The 18,124-nt window shown below is 48.1% G+C and overlaps 1 long non-coding RNA gene across 1 annotated transcript; it reads left to right on the top strand.

Annotated features, from left to right (window-relative positions):
• Nucleotides 1–539: 539 nt before the first annotated feature.
• On the top strand, nucleotides 540–17,247 carry LOC144610558 (uncharacterized). The gene is made up of 5 exons (XR_013549438.1): nucleotides 540–557; nucleotides 5,361–5,444; nucleotides 9,969–10,006; nucleotides 11,182–11,359; nucleotides 17,117–17,247. It is a non-coding gene; the product is annotated as an uncharacterized LOC144610558 (long non-coding RNA).
• The last annotated feature ends 877 nt before the right edge of the window (nucleotides 17,248–18,124 follow it).

Genomic DNA, 18,124 nt, shown 5'->3' with positions numbered 1-18,124 from the left:
CTGTACCACGCCCTCTACACCCAGACCCACCTGTGTATAACTGTACCACACCCTCTACACCCAGACCCACCTGTGTATAACTGTACCACGCCCTCTACACCCAGACCCACCTGTGTATAAATGTACCACACCCTCTACACCCAGACCCACCTGTGTATAACTGTATTACACCCAGACCCACCTGTGTATAACTGTATTACACCGCCCAGATCCAGACTCACCTCTGTTGCTTTGACTGCTGGAAGTTGTTTGTGTTTTGTGAGCATCACTTCTCCAGGTACTGCATCACGATATGGTGATAGATGTCACAGGAATTCATGTCAGGAACAGACTGAAGATGGTGTGAGAGATCATCAGTGCACAACGTTTCTCAACTACATTTTAAGATTGTGTTTCTACTCCAGATATCAATGAATGTGCGAATGACTCAAACATCTGTGTTCCAAATGCAACGTGTGTCAACACTCCGGGAAATCATCGGTGCACCTGTATGGATGGATTTGTCACAACCACCGGTGCCATTACGTTCACTGATAAAGCAGTAATTCAGTGTGAAGGTAAAGACTTCTGTGAGAAGGTTGCAAATCCAAAGCATTCACCGCTCTCACGTAGTTTAGTTTAGTTTATTGTGATGTGTCCTGAAGTTCAGTGAAAAGCTTTTGTTGTGTGCAATCCAGTCAGCGGAAAGATGATACATGATTACAATTGAGCCAGTCACAGTGTATGGGCACATGACAAGGGAATAACGTTTAGTGTAAGGTAAAGCCACAGAAAGTCAGAAGGTCACCAAAGAGGTAGATAGTGGTTCACCACTGCTCTCTGGTTGTGGTAGGATGATTCAGTTGCTTGATAAAAGCTGGGAAGAAACTGACCCTGAATCTGGACGTGTGCGTTTTCACACTTCAATACCGTCTGCTGGATGGGGAGAGGGGAGACGAGGGAGTGGCCAGGGTACGACTCATCCTTCATTATGCCAGTTGGTTTCACACTGTTCCTAAATTGCTGTATAACAAAACACATTTCTCCGCTATTGAGGAAAGGTAATGGAGTGGAGTGGGAGTAATTAGATGAAGTAGGATTTATTTGTAATTTACACAACCACCACTTTCAATGAAATTGAAATAATGAATGGGTGGGGGGGGTGGGGGTGGGGGGGTGGGGGGGTGGGGGGGTGGGGGGGGGTGGGGAGAGGGTGGGGGGGGTGGGGGTGGGGGGGTGGGGGGTGGGGGGGTGGGGGGTGGGGGGGGTGGGGGGTGGGGGTGGGGGGGGGTGGGGGTGGGGGGGGTGGGGGGGATCTCCCACCTCCGGATAAAAGACGTACCTTTGGAATGGAGATGAGGAGAGATTTCTTTAGCCAGAGGGTGGTTAATATGCGGAATTCATTGCAGTGGAGGCCAAGTCATTGGGTATTTTTAAACACAAAGGCCTAACCCATTTCCCTCTACAAACACTCTCCTCCGTCTAGCGGAACATCTTCACCTTCAACAACTTCTCCTATGACTCCCCTCACTTTCTCCAAAGCAAATGCATATCCATGGGAACTGGCATGGGCCCAAGCAATGCCTACCTTTCTGTCAGGTACATCGAACAGTCCTTATTCCAGGTCTCCATGCACTGGTCCTATCTCCAACTATGTCAACGACTGCATCGGAGCTACCTCTTGCATCCGTACAGAATTCATGGACTTTATTAACTTCACCACTAACTTTCCCTCCACCCTCAAATACACCTGGACTATTGCGGACACCTCTGCCCCTTTCTCGATATCTCTGTCTCCATCACAGGAGACAGACTATCAATGGACATCTAGTACAAACCTACTGGCTCCCACATCTATATGGACTACACATCTTCCCACCCTGCCTCTTGCAGAGATGTGATTCCCGACTCCCAATACCTCTGTCTCCGCCGTATCTGCTCCCAAGATGAGGTGTTCCATTCTAGAATATCGAAGATGTCCTCGTTCTTCAGGGAACGGGGTTTCCCCCCTTCTGTCATAGATGAGGCCCTCACACGTGTCTTCTCTGTGTCCCAGAGTTCTGCTCTCACTCCCCATCCTTCAAGACGCAACATGGACAGAGTTCCCCCGGTCCTCTCCTTTAACGCCACTAGTCTCCGCATCCAATACATTATCCTCCAACATTGTCGTCAACTCCTGAGGACTCTCACCACTAATCGCATCTTCCCACCTCCACTCATTTCCACCTTCCATAGGGACTGCTCCCTCCACAACATCTTGGTTCACTCATTCCTTCCCACTAAAACTACCACCCCTGCAGGTACAGTACTTTTTCCAGGAACCACAGCAAATGCAATACCTGTCCTTATACCTCCTCCCTCAACTCCATCCAGGGACCGCGACAGTCCTTACAGTTTGGACCAAGATTCACATGTACCTCCTCAAACCTCATCCACTGCATCCGGTATTCCATATGTGGACTCGTGCACATCGGCGAGCCCAAGCATAAACTGGGCAAGCGTTTCGCTGAACACTTACGCTCTGTCCACCTATACCTACGAGATCTACCGGTTGCTAACTATTTCATCTCCCCGTCCCATTCCTTGCTGACCTTTCTGACCTGGGCCTCCTCTATTGCTAGAGTGAGGCCACATGCAAGTTGCAACACCAATACCTCATATTTTGTTTGGGTAACTTATCAGCTAGCCGTATGAACATAGAATGGTCTAATTTGAAGTGATTTCATCCTACACTCCTCTCCTCTCCCCTCCCCTCCCTGCCCCTGTCCCCTTCCTCACCCTAGTTCTAGTATGGTGCTGGTGAAATATTCAACATCACTGTCAGGGAATAGTGAGATATCTAAACACTATTGGAGGTTACTACTCTCGAACATTATTATGACATCTTCACATCACCACTCTTTCCACCTTCTACAGAGACTGCTCTCTCCGCAAAGCATTGGTTCACACCCCTTCCCATCCAAGCCAGCCCCTTATCAGGTACTTTCCCCTGCAACTGCATTCAGTGTTCCAGATGTGGCCTCCATTACATTGGCGAGACCAACCGCAGACGAGGTGACCGTTTCACCGAATAGTTGTGTTCAATCCTATTGTATTGGATCTCCAGGTAGTTAACCATTTTATCTCTGCTTCCCAATCCCATCCTGACCTTTCTGTCCTGGGCCTCATCCATTGCCAGAGTGAGGCAACATGCAAGCTGGAAAAAAACACAACCTTATATTCCACTTACAACCCAACAGTGTGAATATTGAATTCTCCAGTTTCAGATAACTAATCTACAAATAAACCCGACCCTCACCCCTCTTTTTCCCCTCTAGTCCCTGTGGCCCACCTGGATTTGTTCCCATTTCTCTCCTTCCCCCCTCATGCCCCCACTCTGTTCCTTTCCACTTCTATTTCTTTAGTTGGCTTCACAATTGGCACCTCTTATGTATAAAATATATAAATGTCATAGAGACATACCATACAGTCAGCCCAACTGCCAACAATGGGAGAAGGTCGACTTTGTCACCACAAGGATTGTGCAGGGGTCACTTCTGCCTTAAATCCTCATGGACAGATCCAGCAGCCACATCATGATTGGTCAGGATGAGGTTCAGTAGGTTCATCATTTATCACGCTACCACACCCTCCACACCCAGACCCACCTGTGTATAACTGTACCACACCCTGTACACCCAGACCCACCTGTGTATAAGTGTACCACACCCAGACCCACCTGTGTATAACTGTACCACACCCAGACCCACCTGTGTATAACTGTACCACACCCTCCACACCCAGACCCACCTGTGTATAAGTGTACCACACCCAGACCCACCTGTGTATAACTACCACACCCTGTACACCCAGACCCACCTGTGTATAACTACCACACCCAGACCCACCTGTGTATAACTGTACCACACCCAGACCCACCTGTGTATAACTGTACCACACCCAGACCCACCTGTGTATAACTGTACCACACCGAGACCCACCTGTGATTAACTGTTCCACATCCTCCACACCCAGACCCACCTGTGTATAACTGCACCACACCCAGACCCACCTGTGATTAACTGTTCCACATCCTCCACCCCCAGACCCACCTGTGTATAACTGTACCACACCGAGACCCACCTGTGTATAACTGTACCACACCGAGACCCACCTGTGTATAACTCTACCACACCCAGACCCACCTGTGTATAACTGTACCACACTCAGACCCACCTGTGTATAACTGTACCACACTCTCTACACCCAGACCCACCTGTGATTAACTGTACCACACCCAGACCCACCTGTGTATAACTGTACCACACCCTTTGGTGAGTCTGTCCTTGAACAAGATTGGAAACACCATTGGTTTACACTGGTGCGGATTAGATTGGATAATTCTATACATGAATACAGTTATTGCACACACAAATACAACGGGTTGTTCAAAGAGAAAAATACCCAAATATAGAATATAGTTTGCTAGCATGGTGGCGTTACAGTTACAGAGAAAAAGGTTCAATATAAGCAATATGGTTTAGGTTGGAAGATCGGGATTACTCCCTAAATTACTGTTCCCAATCTGATAACAAGGGAAGAATCTGTTCCTGAGTAGGGTGCTAACTGCTTTCAAGCTTCTGTACCTTCTGCCTGATGGGAGTGGAGTGAGGAGGGAATGACCAGGTGTGACTGGTCCTTGATTATGTTGGATGCTTCCCTGAGCCAGGGTGATGTGTAGATGGAGGCTGCTCTGTGTGATGGACTGTGCTACATCCACATCTCTTGAAGTTGCTGAGAGTTATTGCTGAATCTCCTCAGTGTCCTGAGGAAATGGGGACAATGTTGTGCTCTCTTGTCATTGATTCAATGTACTTGGTCCAGGACAGGTTGTTGGTGAAAATGTCAAAGACTAGAGGCATCATTTGAAGGTGAGAGCAGCAATATTCACAGTAGATGTGTGGGGCAAGTTTTTTACACAGAGAGTGGTGAGTGCCTGGAACATGCTGCCTGAGGTAGTAGTGGAGGCTGATACAATAGTGATAATTAAGGGGCTTTTAGATAGGCACATGTACATGCAGGGATACGTATCACCTACAGGCAGAGGCCATTTGTTTAACTTGCATCATGCTCAGCACAGACATTGTGGGCCGAAGGGTCTGTTCCTTTGCTGTACTGTTCTATGAGCCACCGTCTGTGCCGTTTGTATAATCTCCCAGCACCTCCGTTACTTCGGGCACTGAATATTGTTTGTGTTATCTGAGCATCATTGATCCAGATGATGCTCGTGACATGGTGATAGATGTCACAGCAATTCACGTCAGGGACAGACAAGAGGGTGTGAGAGACCATCAGTGCACAAAGGTTTTCAGCCACATTTTAAGATTTTGTTTTCACTCCAGATGTCAATGAGTGTGAGAACAACCCAAACATCTGTGGTCCAGCTGCAACGTGTGTCAACACTCTGGGAAGTTATCAGTGCACCGGTAAGGACAGATTTATCCTCAACACTGGAGGCATTAAGTGTCATGGTAACAACTTCGGTAGAAACAAGGATCTGGTTCACAAAAATGGACATAAAGTGTTGCAGTAACTCAGTGGGTCAGGCAGTATCTCCGTAAAACATGGAAAGATGACATTTTGGGTCAGGACCCTTCTTCAGACTTCTGTGAGGTTGCAAATCCTCACCTTCCGCCTCTCTACCAGTAAATAATTGAAGTTGCACAACATGTGGAGAATTCACAAAGGACCAGCCTTATTGTCAGTTGGTTTCATATTGTTCCTACATTACTGTAGAACAAAACAAATTACACAGCTACTGAGACAAGGTACTGAAGTGGGAGTAATTAGATCATATAGAATTTATTAGTCATTTTCACAAAACACAGAGCATACAATAGTACAACACAGGAACAGGGCCTTCTCACACAATGTTCAACACCATATTAAGATAAACACATTTCCACTGCCTCACATATCTCAACATCTATATCAGGCTCTATTTGCTTCTCGTCCACACAATTGGTTTGGGTCTTATCCTAGTATCATACTTGTCTAAATCTTCCCAAGTAGCCCGAGCAAATCTCTCCACCAGGATACTGGTGACCCTCCCGTTCAGCTGTAACCTGTCCCTCTTGTACAGGTCACTCTCCTGGAAGTGAGCCCAATGGTCCATGTATGTGAAGCCCTCCCCACTGCACCTGCCCCTTCACCACACATCTATCCCAGCCATCTTCTCATTGCTTGCCTGGCTCGACAGCACAGTGTCTAATCCAGAGATTCATTCAATTTACCACCTGACTCCCCAGGAGACCTGGCAGGACCTCATCTGCCTCCCCACCGATGTTGTCGGTACCACTGTGGACCTGGCTGCTCACCCTTTCTTTCAGAATAATTTGTGCCCACTCAGACATCCGTGACCGTGGTTCGCAGCCACAGAAACACCAGTCTGTGCCTCTGACTGGAGAGTCCCGTCTCACTATTGCTCCCCTGGTCTTTGCCCTACCCTGCTTTACACAGAGCCAGACACTGGTACCACTGACCTGGCTGCTGCTGCTGCCCCTGAGAGCCTCTTCTCCCCGACAGGGTTCAGAGCAGCAGAGCTGTGTGAGAGGGGGAGAACCACTAGCTGTGGCCTCCCCTGGCTGAGTTATGCATGAGTTTGGACAAAGGGCCTGTCCCTAGTCTGTGCTTCTCTGCAAATCTATAGACCTCGCGCAGGAATTTACATTTGACAATTAACCTACCAATCCTCATATTTTTGGGATGTGTGAGTTTTACAGCAGTAAAAGAAGCCCTTCGGCCCAACTTTATTATGTTGATCAAAATGCCCCATCTAGTGGAGGGCCACCTGCCCACGTTTGGCCCATATCCCTGTAAACCTTTCCTCTCCCATACCTGTGCAAATGCATTTTAAATGTTGTTGGAATATATACCTCAATTACCTACTCTGGCTGCTTGTTCCATATACACGCCCCCATCTGTGTGGAAACAATTGCCCCGAAGGTTCCCATTAAATCTTTCCCTTACTACTTTAAACCGATGTCCTTTGATTCTGGATTCCCTATTCTGGGTAAAAGACAGTGCCTGCGCCCGATCTATCCCCCTCATGATTTTATATCCATCCATAAGATCACACCTCAGCCTACTGCACTCCAAGAATAAAGAATTAATCTCTCCCTACAGCTCTTTCAGTTTTGTTAGTTTACAGATACAGCACTGAAACAGGCCCTTCGGCCCACTGAGTCCACACCGACCAGCGATCCCCACACATTAACACTATCCTACACACACCAGGGGAAATCTGCACACACACCAAGCCAATTAACCTACGAATCTGTAGGTTACAAATTGTGGGAGGAAACCGAAGATCTCTGGGAAAACCCTTGCAGTCACGTGGAGAAGATACAAACTCCATACTGACAGCAGCCATAGTTGGGATCAAACCCGGGTCTCCGGCGCTGCAAGCTCTGTAAGGCAGCAACTCTACCGCTGCACCACCGCGGCTGCTCTTCTGATCTTCTGAAGATACAAATCTTCTCTGCACTCTTTCCAACCCAATAACATCCATCTGATAGCAGGGTGAGCAAACCTGAACGCACTGCTCCAAATGTGGCTTCACAAACAGTTTGTACAACTATAACATAACATCACAACTTCTGTGCTCAATACTCTGACTGATGGAGGCGAATGTACCAAACCCTTTCTTCATCACCCTAACTACCTGTGACTCCACTTTCAGGGGACGATGTACCTGTAACCTTCATCCCTCAGCTCTTCAGTGCTTGCCATTGTCTGAGGATTCACTGTGAAGGGCCTGCTCAAGAAACACAGAAATATAGGTGCAGGAGGAGGCCATTTGGCCCTTTGAGCCAGCACTGCCTTTCATTGTGATCATGGCTGATCATCCACAATCAGTAACCCATGCCTGCCTTCTCCCCATATTCCTTGATTCCACTAGCCCCTAGAGCTCTATCTAACGCTCTTTTAAATTCATCCAGTGAATTGGCCTCTCTTCTGTGGCAGAGAATTCAACAAATTCACAACTCTCTGGGTGATTTTTTTTTTCTCATCTCAGTTTTAAATGGCCTTCCCTTTATTCGTAGATTGTGGCCCCTGGTTCTGGAATTCCCCAACATTGGGAACATTTTTCTCAAAGTGCAACTCCTCTCCATCAGCCATTTATCAGCCCACTTGTCCAGCTGATCAAGAACCTGCTGCAATTTTTGATAGGAATCTTCACCGTCCACAGTTCTACCTACTTTTGTGTCCTCTGCAAGCTTACATTCATGCCTTGTACATTCTATCCACATTGTTGGGAAAAACACAAATAGCAATGGGCACAGCACATTGTGGCACACTACTAGCCACAGGCCTTTAGTCTGAAAAACAATCTTCCACCACCACAATCTGCTTCCTTTCATGAAGCATACTCTGTATCCAGTTGGGTAGTTCTCCCAGGAACCCAGACAATCTCACCTTCCAAAGCAGCCTACCATGTGGAACCCTTCTCAAAGGGAGGAAATATGGAGTCCTGAGAGGAGACCACGTGGGTAGAGGAGAAAGGTGCAAACTCCACAATCTTCAATGGTCAGGACCCTCCCTAGGTGATTGGCTGCAGTCGGGCAGCAGCACTTTTCTGTTAAATGTAAAGATAAAGGTTGCATGAAAGTAAGGTCATGAGGTCATACGTGATAGGAGCAGAATTAGGTCATTTGGCCCATCTGCAATCTACTACGCCATTCAATCTTGGCTGTTCTATCTCTCTCTCCAAACCCCATTGTCCTGCCTTCTCCCCATAATCCCTGACACCCGTACTAATCAAGAATCTATCTATATCTGCTTTAAAGGTATCCATTGACAGCCTCCACAGCCTTCTGTGGCTAAAAAATCCACTGATTCACCACCCTCTGACTAAAGAAATTCCTTCTCATCTCCTTCCTAACGGAACGTCCTTTAATTCTGAGGCGATGACCTCTAGTCCTAGACTTTCCCACCAGTGGAAACATCCTCTCCACATCCACTCTATCCAAGCCCTTTCACTATTCGGTTTGTTTCAATGAGGTCGCCTCTCATTCTTCTAAACTCCAGCGAGTTCAGGCCCAGTGCTGTCAAACGCTCATCATATGTTAATCCACTTATTCCTGGGATCATTCTTGTAACCTCCTCTGGACCCTCTCCAAGGCCAGCACATTCTTCCTCAGATATGGTGCACAAAATTGCTCACAATGCTGGTATGCTTACCGGAAGCAGATGATGATGGTGGACGGTCCTTTATAACTACATATCCTCCTGATAGCTGCTGCAGCTGTCTTCTTGTTGAAACAAAGAACTACAGATGCTGGTTTACCAAAAAATGACACAAAATGCAGGAGTAACTCAGAGGGTCAGGCAGCATCCCTGCAGAATATGCATAGGTGACATTTCTGGTTGGGACCCTTCTTCAATCTGTTAGTAAGGTGGGGAGATGAAAACTGGAAGAGAGGAGGGGCAGGTAGTAGATAAGCACAAGTGAGGGAGGGTTGATAGGCAGATGGGTGGACAAAGGCCAGAGATGAAAACACACAGGCTGTGGGACAAATGGATTAAAGAGTTGCAATTTAAGAATCCGGAGGATGAAATGTCGGGGGAGGGGCAGGGGAGTAATTGGTGCACGGCCAGTTGTGGCTCAGGGCAGCGGAGGGAAGAAGAAAGAGGGTAGTCTGGGGGTGAGAGGGGAGGGGATTCCACTGGGCCCCACCTGGCCTTGTACCTATTCCTTCCCTGCCCCCTCTTTTGTCCAACCATTTGCCCATCAAAAAGCCCTTAGCGTGTGTTCACCCATCGCCAACCATGCTTTGTCCTGTCCCATCTTCCTTCCAGTCCCCCCCCCCCCCCCCCCATACAATGGGTCTGAAGATGGGTCCCAACCCGAAATGTCTCCTGTCTAAATTCTCCAGGGTAGTGCCTGACCTGCTGAGTTATTCCAGCATTTTGGGTCTTTTTTCAACTATTTTCTGTTCTCTTCACAGATTTGATCAATCTTTGCCCAAAGAGTTCATCTGTTGTGGTAAGCTCATGTTTTTCCGCAGGTGCGTACTGGGGTCAGGAAAGGTGGGAGGAAGAAAACATCATTTGGGTTGTTACTATGAATTGGAGAATTCAATGTTTTTACTGTTGAGTTGCAAACTACCCAAGCAGAATTTGAAGTGTTGTTCCTCCAGTTTGAGTGTGGCCTTATTCTGACAATGCAGGAGGCCCAGGGCAGAAAGGCTGGTACGAGAATGGGAAGTGGAGTTAAAATGATTAACAGCTGGGAGATCCAGTTGGTCTTGGCAGACCGAGTGAAGGTGTTCAGCGAAATGATCACTTTGTCTACACCTGGTCTCGCTGGACACCTGTAATGTAATGCTGAATGCAGTAGGTGAGTTTAGAGGGGATGCAACTCACCTGAAAGCACAGCTGGTATCCTTGAATGGTGGTGAGCGAGGAGGTATAGGCCAAGTGTTACATCTCTTGCGGTTGCAGGGGAATGTACCTGAGGATGGTGCGGTTTAGGTGGGACGGGATGAGGAAACCAAGGATTGCGGAGGGAGTGGTCTCTGCAGATGTTGCTAGAAATTGAGGGCGTGTGCTGTAGGGGGAGATTGGGCAGGCAGGGAGTGTGGGAGACTGAGAGGTAATCTTACAGAGGTGTATAAAATCATCAGGGATATAGATAGGGTGGACGCACACAGTTCTTTCTCCCCAGGGCTGAGGAATTAAGAACTAGAGAACATGACGAGAGGGAAAAGATTTAATAGGAACCTGAGGGGCAACATCTTCATATATAGGGGGTGATACATATATAGAATAAGCTGTGAGAGGAAATAATTGAGAGAGGCGCAATAACAACATTTAAAAGACATTTGGATTGGTACACAGGCTGGAAAGGGTCAAATGTACATTAATGGGATGAGCTTAGATGGGGCATCTTGGTCAGCATGAACAAATTGGGCCAAAGTGCCTGTTATTTTAGACTTTAGAGATACAGTGTGGAAACTGGTCCAGCCTGACAAGTCCACACTGACCAGCGTTTCTATGCTTGTACATTGGATGGAAGGAGGGAGATGATTGCAAATGAGTAAGAGAATATGCAATAAATTGAAGGATATGGAGCGGTGCAGAGGAATGGATAAAGTGCATGTTCACAGATGCTTGAAGGTTGATCAAGTGGTGATAAAGGCACTATCTCTATCCCAACAGGATATTCATTCATTTGCTGAGGTTTTCAACATGAGTTTGTCAAAGCTTTGCAAGACACGTTCAACAGAATTCTCCAAGTTGGTTTCCAATTTCCTGGAAATCATGGAAAATTACACATTAGCATCTGTCCGGAATTTACATCACCAACAAAAGGCAAACTTCGCTTCCAATACCTTGGGTAATGTAATAATCTTGTATTTTTCTAGCAGTATTGAATAAAGTTCTGTTTTAGCCATTGGTTTCAGATACACAGTTGTTACCACCAGCCATTGAAACTGTTTATGTCTGGCAGTGAGAGAGGAAACTGGTGGACATCTGGAACCAATGTTCTTTCTCATGGGTAACGTGTCAATGTTGACTGATGGCATCACTGCCTGGTCCTGTAACTCAAACACCCAGGAACATAGGAAGTTACAAAAAGCGGTGGTCTGATACGATACAATAGAACTTTATTTATCCCAGGAGGGAAATTGATCTGCCAACAGTCATAAAACACAAAATACATGAAACATGAAATTAAAGTGATGAGTGGAAATGTTTGGGGATGTGCAAAGATTGGGGAGGGGGGGGTTTAGTCAGTCTCAGTCGACCCCACGACAGAAGGGGGAGGAGTTGTACAGATTGATTGACAGCCACAGTGAAGAAGGATCTCCTGTAACGTTCAGTGCTGCATCTTGGTGCAACCAGTCTGTTGCTGAAGGTGCTCCTCAGGATGGCCAGTGTGTCATGGAGGGGGTGAGCTGTATTGTCTAGGATGCTCCACAGTTTGAGGAGCATCCTCCCCTCCAAGACCACCTCCCATGAATCCAACTCCACCCCCAGGGCAGAGCCAGCCTTCCTGATGAGTTTGTTGATCCTATTGGTGTCCGCGACCTTCGCCCTGCTGCCCCAGCACACGGCAGTGAAGAAGATGGTACCGGCTACCACCGATTGGTAGAACATCTGCAGCATCTTACTGCAGACATTGAAGGAGCAGAGCCTTCTCAAACAGTACAGCTGGCTCGGTCCCTTCTTGTGCAGGGCCTCAGCATTCCTGGACCAGTCCAGTTCACTGTCCAGGTACACTCCAAGGTATTTGTACTCCCTGCTAAACTGCACATCCACATTATTGATGGAGACAGGGGACAGGGGTATTCCTCTCCTCTTAAAGTCCACCACTAACTCCTTAGTCTTGTTGGTGTTGAGCTGCAGGTGATTCCACCCATACCGTACAACAGTCGTTGACTACACCTCTGTATTCAGCTTCCCTCCCCTCACTGATGCAGCCCACAATTGCAGAGACATACGAAACCTTCTGAAAGTGGCAGGAGTCCAGATTATATCTGTGGTCCAAGGTGTAGATGGTGAACAGGAAGGGAGAAAGGCCATCCCTTGTGGGGCCCTGTGTTGCTCAATGCCATGTCTGAGACACAGTTCTGTAGCCTGACATACTGTGGTCATCCAGTCAGGTAGTTGGTGATCCAGGACACCATATATAACATATATAACATATAACAACTACAGCATGGAAACAGGCCTGTCCAGCCCTACCAGTCCACGCCGACCATTCTCCCTGACCTAGTCCCATCTACCTACACTCAGACCATAACCCTCTAATCCCCTCTTATCCATATACCTATCCAATTTACTCTTAAATAATAAAATCGAGCCAGCCTCCACCACTTCCACCGGAAGCCCATTCCATACAACCACAACCCTCTGAGTAAAGAAGTTCCCCCTCATGTTACCCCTAAACCTTTGTCCCTCAATTCTGAAGCTATGTCCCCTTGTTGGAATCTTCCCCACTCTCAAAGGGAAAAGCCTACCCACGTCAACTCTGTCCGTCCCTCTCAAAATTTAAAAAACCTCTATCAAGTCCCCCCTCAACCTTCTACGCTCCAAAGAATAAAGACCCAACCTGTTCAACCTCTCTCTGTAGCCTAAGTGCTGAAATCCAGGCAACATTCTAGTAAATCTCCTCTGTACCCTCTCCATTTTGTCGACATCCTTCCTATAATTTGGCGACCAGAACTGCACACCATACTCCAGATTCGGCCTCACCAATGCCCTGTACAATTTCAACATTACATCCCAACTTCTATACTCGATGCTCTGATTTATAAAGGCAAGCATACCAAACGCCTTCTTCACCACCCTATCCACATGAGATTCCACCTTCAGGGAACAATGCACAGTTATTCCCAGATCCCTCTGTTCCACTGCATTCCTCAATTCCCTACCATTTACCCTGTACGTCCTATTTTGATTTGTCCTACCAAAATGCAGCACCTCACACTTATCAGCATTAAACTCCATCTGCCATCTTTCAGCCCACCCTTCCAAAAGGCCCAAGTCTCTCTGTAGACTTTGAAAATCTACCTCACTATCAACTACTCCACCTATCTTAGTATCATCTGCATATTTACTAATCCAATTTGCCACACCATCATCCAGATCATTAATGTAAATGACAAACAACAGTGGACCCAACACAGATCCTTGGGGCACTCCACTAGACACTGGCCTCCAACCTGACATACAATTGTCAACCATTACCCTCTGGTATCTCCCATTCAGCCATTGTTGAATCCATCTTGCAACCTCACTATTAATACCCAACGATTTAACCTTCTTAATCAACCTTCCATGTGGAACCTTGTCAAATGCCTTACTGAAGTCCATATAGACAACATCCACAGCCTTGCCCTTATCAATTTCCCTGGTAACCTCTTCAAAAAATTCAAGAAGATTAGTCAAACATGACCTTCCAGGCACAAATCCATGTTGACTGTTTCTAATCAGGCCTTGATTATCCAAATAATTATATATATTGTCCCTAAGTATCTTTTCCATTAATTTTCCCACCACAGACGTCAAACTAATAGGTCTATAATTGCTAGGTTTACTTTTAGAACCTTTTTTAAACCAATGGGGCATCCACCCACATCTTCGTCAGTTTGCTCCCTAGCTGTGCAGGCTGGATGGTGTTAAAAGCACTGGCGAAGTAAAAAAACATGACTCTCGCAATGCTGCCTGGCCTATCCAGCTGAGCATTGGAACGATGGAGCAGGTGGATGATGGTGTCCTCAACCCCCACCTGTGTTTGGTAAGTGAACTGCAGGGGGTCCAGGTAGGGTTTAACCAGGGGTTACAGGTGAGTGAGCACCAGCCTCCCCAGGGACTTCATGATGTGTGAGGTCAGTGCCACTGGTCTGTAGTCATTGGAGGAGCTGGGCATGTTCTCTTTGTACAGGAACCAGGCAGGATGTCTCCACATCACAGGAACCCTCTCCAGGCTCAGGCTCAGGTTGAAGATATGGAATACTCCGCACAACTGGCTGGCACACGCCTTGAGAACCCTAGGGTTGACACCGCTGGGCACAGCATCACTGCCCTGTGTGGCCCAGTCTACACACACCGCTGGGCACAGCATTACTGCCCTGTGTGGCCCAGTCTACACACACAGCATCACTGCCCTGTGTGGCCCAGTCTACACACACCGCTGGGCACAGCATTACTGCCCTGTGTGGCCCAGTCTACACACACCACTGGGCACAGCATCACTGCCCTGTGGGGCCCAGTCTACACACACCACTGGGCACAGCATCACTGCCCTGTGGGGCCCAGTCTACACACACCACTGGGCACAGCATCACTGCCCCGTGGGGCCCAGTCTACACACACCGCTGGGCACAGCACCACTGCCCTGTGGAGCCTAGTCTACACACACACATCACTGCCCTGTGTGGCCCAGTCTACACACACAGCATCACTGCCCTGTGGGGCCCAGTCTACACACAACACTGGGCACAGCATCACTGCCCTGTGGAGCCTAGTCTACACACACACATCACTGCCCTGTGTGGCCCAGTCTACACTCACCACTGGGCACAGCATCACTGCCCTGTGGGGCCCAGTCTACACACACAGCATCACTGCCCTGTGGGGCCCAGTCTACACACACATCACTGCCCTGTGGGGCCCAGTCTACACACACACATCACTGCCCTGTGGGGCCCAGTCTACACACACACATCACTGCCCTGTGGGGCCCAGTCTACACACACCACTGCCCACACCATCACTGCAGCAGAGAGGATGGCCAATGGTCACTTGGTTTTAACTGTGGTGTCTCTGCTGCCAGTGGACATGGGCACAGTGAGCGAGGGGAATGACAGTCCTGACTCAAACACACAAATGTGGGTCGTAAAGAACACCAGGCTGCTGGTGCAGGAGCAACATTTCCAGCCTCAACGACTACCGGCCAGTCGCACTCACACCAGTGGTGATGAAGTGTTTTGAAAAACTGGTCCGGGGTCATATCACATCACTCCTGCCCCGAAGCTTTGACCCCCACCAGTTTGCGTACAGAGCGAATAGATCCACAGAGGACGCTATAGCCACAGCCCTCCATGCTGCACTGTTCCACCTGGAGCAGCCGGGGAGCTACGTGCGGATGCTCTTTGTGGACTACAGCTCTGCCTTTAATACAATCCTTCCCCATAAACTGGTGGACAAACTGGGGGACTTGGGACTTCCACACTCCACCTGCATGTGGATAAATAGCTTCCTGTCAGCTCGCAGCCAGAGAGTCAGAGTGGGCCATCACACATCCACGGCCCTCAGCCTCAGTACCGGCTCTCCACAGGGCTGCGTGCTGAGCCCCCTGCTCTACACCATCTATACACATGACTGCACCCCCGCCCACCACAGCAACACCATTGTCAAATTTGCGGATGACACTACGGTGGTGGGACTCATCACCGGGGGGGACGAGTACGCCTACCGGGATGAGGTGGAGCAGCTGACAGTGTGGTGTGGAGAAAATAACCTGCTCCTCAACACCTTAAAGACAAAGGAAATAATAATAGACTTCAGAAAGAATAAAACGGACATGGTACCATTAACTATCAGAGGGGACTGTGTGGAGAGGGTGGCGGATTTCCGCTTCCTGGGAATCCATATTGAGGAGGACCTGACGTGGAGCGTGAACACCTCTGCGCTGCTGAAAAAGGTCCAGCAGAGACTGCACTTCCTGAGGGTGCTCAGGAAGAATAACATCACTCAGAGACTGCTGTTGTCCTTTTATCGGTGCTACATTGAGAGCATCCTAACATACTGTGTATGCGTATGGTACACCAGCTGCACAGCGGCTCAGAGGAAAGCGCTCCAGAGGGCCATTGACAACGCCCAGAGGATTGTCGGCTGCCCTCTACTTACCTTGGAGGACTTACACAGTTCCCGCTGCATCAAAAAATCCCAGAGTATTATAAAGGACATTTCCCACCCCGGACACTCCCTGTTTGAACTGTTACCGTCAGGCAGACGGTACAGATCTACAAGGACAAGGACAAACAGACTTAAAAATAGTTTTTACCCCACTGCTATAAAGGCACTAAATGTAGCCGCCAAGGAACGCAGGGGCGATACATAATAAGAGACTGTGAAATCGACAGAAGGATGTAGGGTTGGGTGTTTATGCGTGCTATTTTCATGATATTTATTTTAGTTGTTTATCTTTTTTAAAATATTTTACCTTGTATGTATCGTTAGCTTTTAGAAATGTTTGAATGGTGCACTGACTGGCTGACATTTTACAATTTCGTTGTACATGGCTCATGTTACAATGACAATAAAGGAACTATTCTAACATGTGGCTCAGGAGTAACCTCTCAGTATCCCTAGTCTGGACATTTCCGGCTGACCCCTGGGGGCGGTGTGCTGAGGGGGAGGTGGTACAGCTCAGCCCCCTCCATCTCCCCACAGAATCACAGGCAACTGGGACCACTACTGTCCTCGTTTCAGGACCAGGACCTTTCTTTAGTCCCAACACGATACGTCACCTACCATGTCCTCCAGAGATGCTGCCTGACCCATTGAGTTCCTCCAGCAGTTTGTGCCTTTGTTTGATAAACCAGCATCAGCAGTTCCTTGCGTCTACTTTTTTGTGTTTCAGATGGAGCATCTGGAAAAGCTCCGGGAACCGCTGACTCAGCATCCTCCTGCAGGAAAACTTCTAACGATCAGTCTGGTGATGAAGGTGAGAACGTTGCAACGTTCCCTCAGACCACAGAAATGCCGAGATAAGAGATTATAAAAAGTTTCCCCCGACCCCCCCACCCCCCACATAAAACAAGCTAAAGAACATTTAACTCATACAAACAAACAACAAAGAAGGAAGTGACAGGCAGACTGTTGTCGTTTGACCTGCTGGGTATTTCCAGCGTTTATGGGTTATCTGTATCACAATATCTCTTCCACATCCTCAGGGGTGTTGTCCAGCTTTCTGTCAATCTGCATTCATTCTATTCACATCTGGTACAGTCCAGTGCCTGACAATCTCCACCACTCTCACCCTCCAATCATCTGTCTGTCTGTCTGTTACATTATCTCCCTGTGCATCTATGCCTCTCTCTCTCTCTCCTCTCTCTCTCTCTCTCCTCTCTCTCTCTCTCTCTCTCTCTCTCTCTCTCCTCTCTCTCCTCTCTCTCTCTCTCTCTCTCTCTCTTCTCTCTCTCTCTCTCTCCCCACTCCTTGTCTCTCTCTCTCCCTCTCCTCTCTCCCCTCTCTCTCCCCCTCTGTCTCTCTCCTCCTCTGTCTCCTCTCTCTCTTCTGTCTCTCTCTCCTCTCTCTCTCTCTCTCTCTCTCTCTCTTCTCTCTCTCTCTCTCTCTCTCTCTCTCTCTCTCTCTCTCTCTCTCTCTCTCTCTCTCTTCTGTCTCTCTCTCTCTCTCTCTCTCTCTCTCTCTCTCTCTCTCTCTCTCTCTCTCTCTCTCTCTCTCTCCTCTCTCTCTCTCTCTCTCTCTCTCTCTCTCTCTCTCTCTCTCTCTCTCTCTCTCTCTCTCTCTGTCTCTCTCTCTCTCTCTCATTGTTGATCCTTCTTGTCCGCTGTCTTCTCTTATCACACTTTCCCTTTTGTTCCCACGGACATTTGTTCCTTGTTTTATTCTCTTTCTCTCGCTCTCT

The sequence above is a fragment of the Rhinoraja longicauda genome, chromosome 37 (assembly GCF_053455715.1).
Source record: "Rhinoraja longicauda isolate Sanriku21f chromosome 37, sRhiLon1.1, whole genome shotgun sequence".
In the NCBI taxonomy this organism is placed as follows: Eukaryota; Metazoa; Chordata; class Chondrichthyes; order Rajiformes; family Arhynchobatidae; genus Rhinoraja; species Rhinoraja longicauda.
This window is presented reverse-complemented; position numbering and strand designations above follow the sequence as displayed.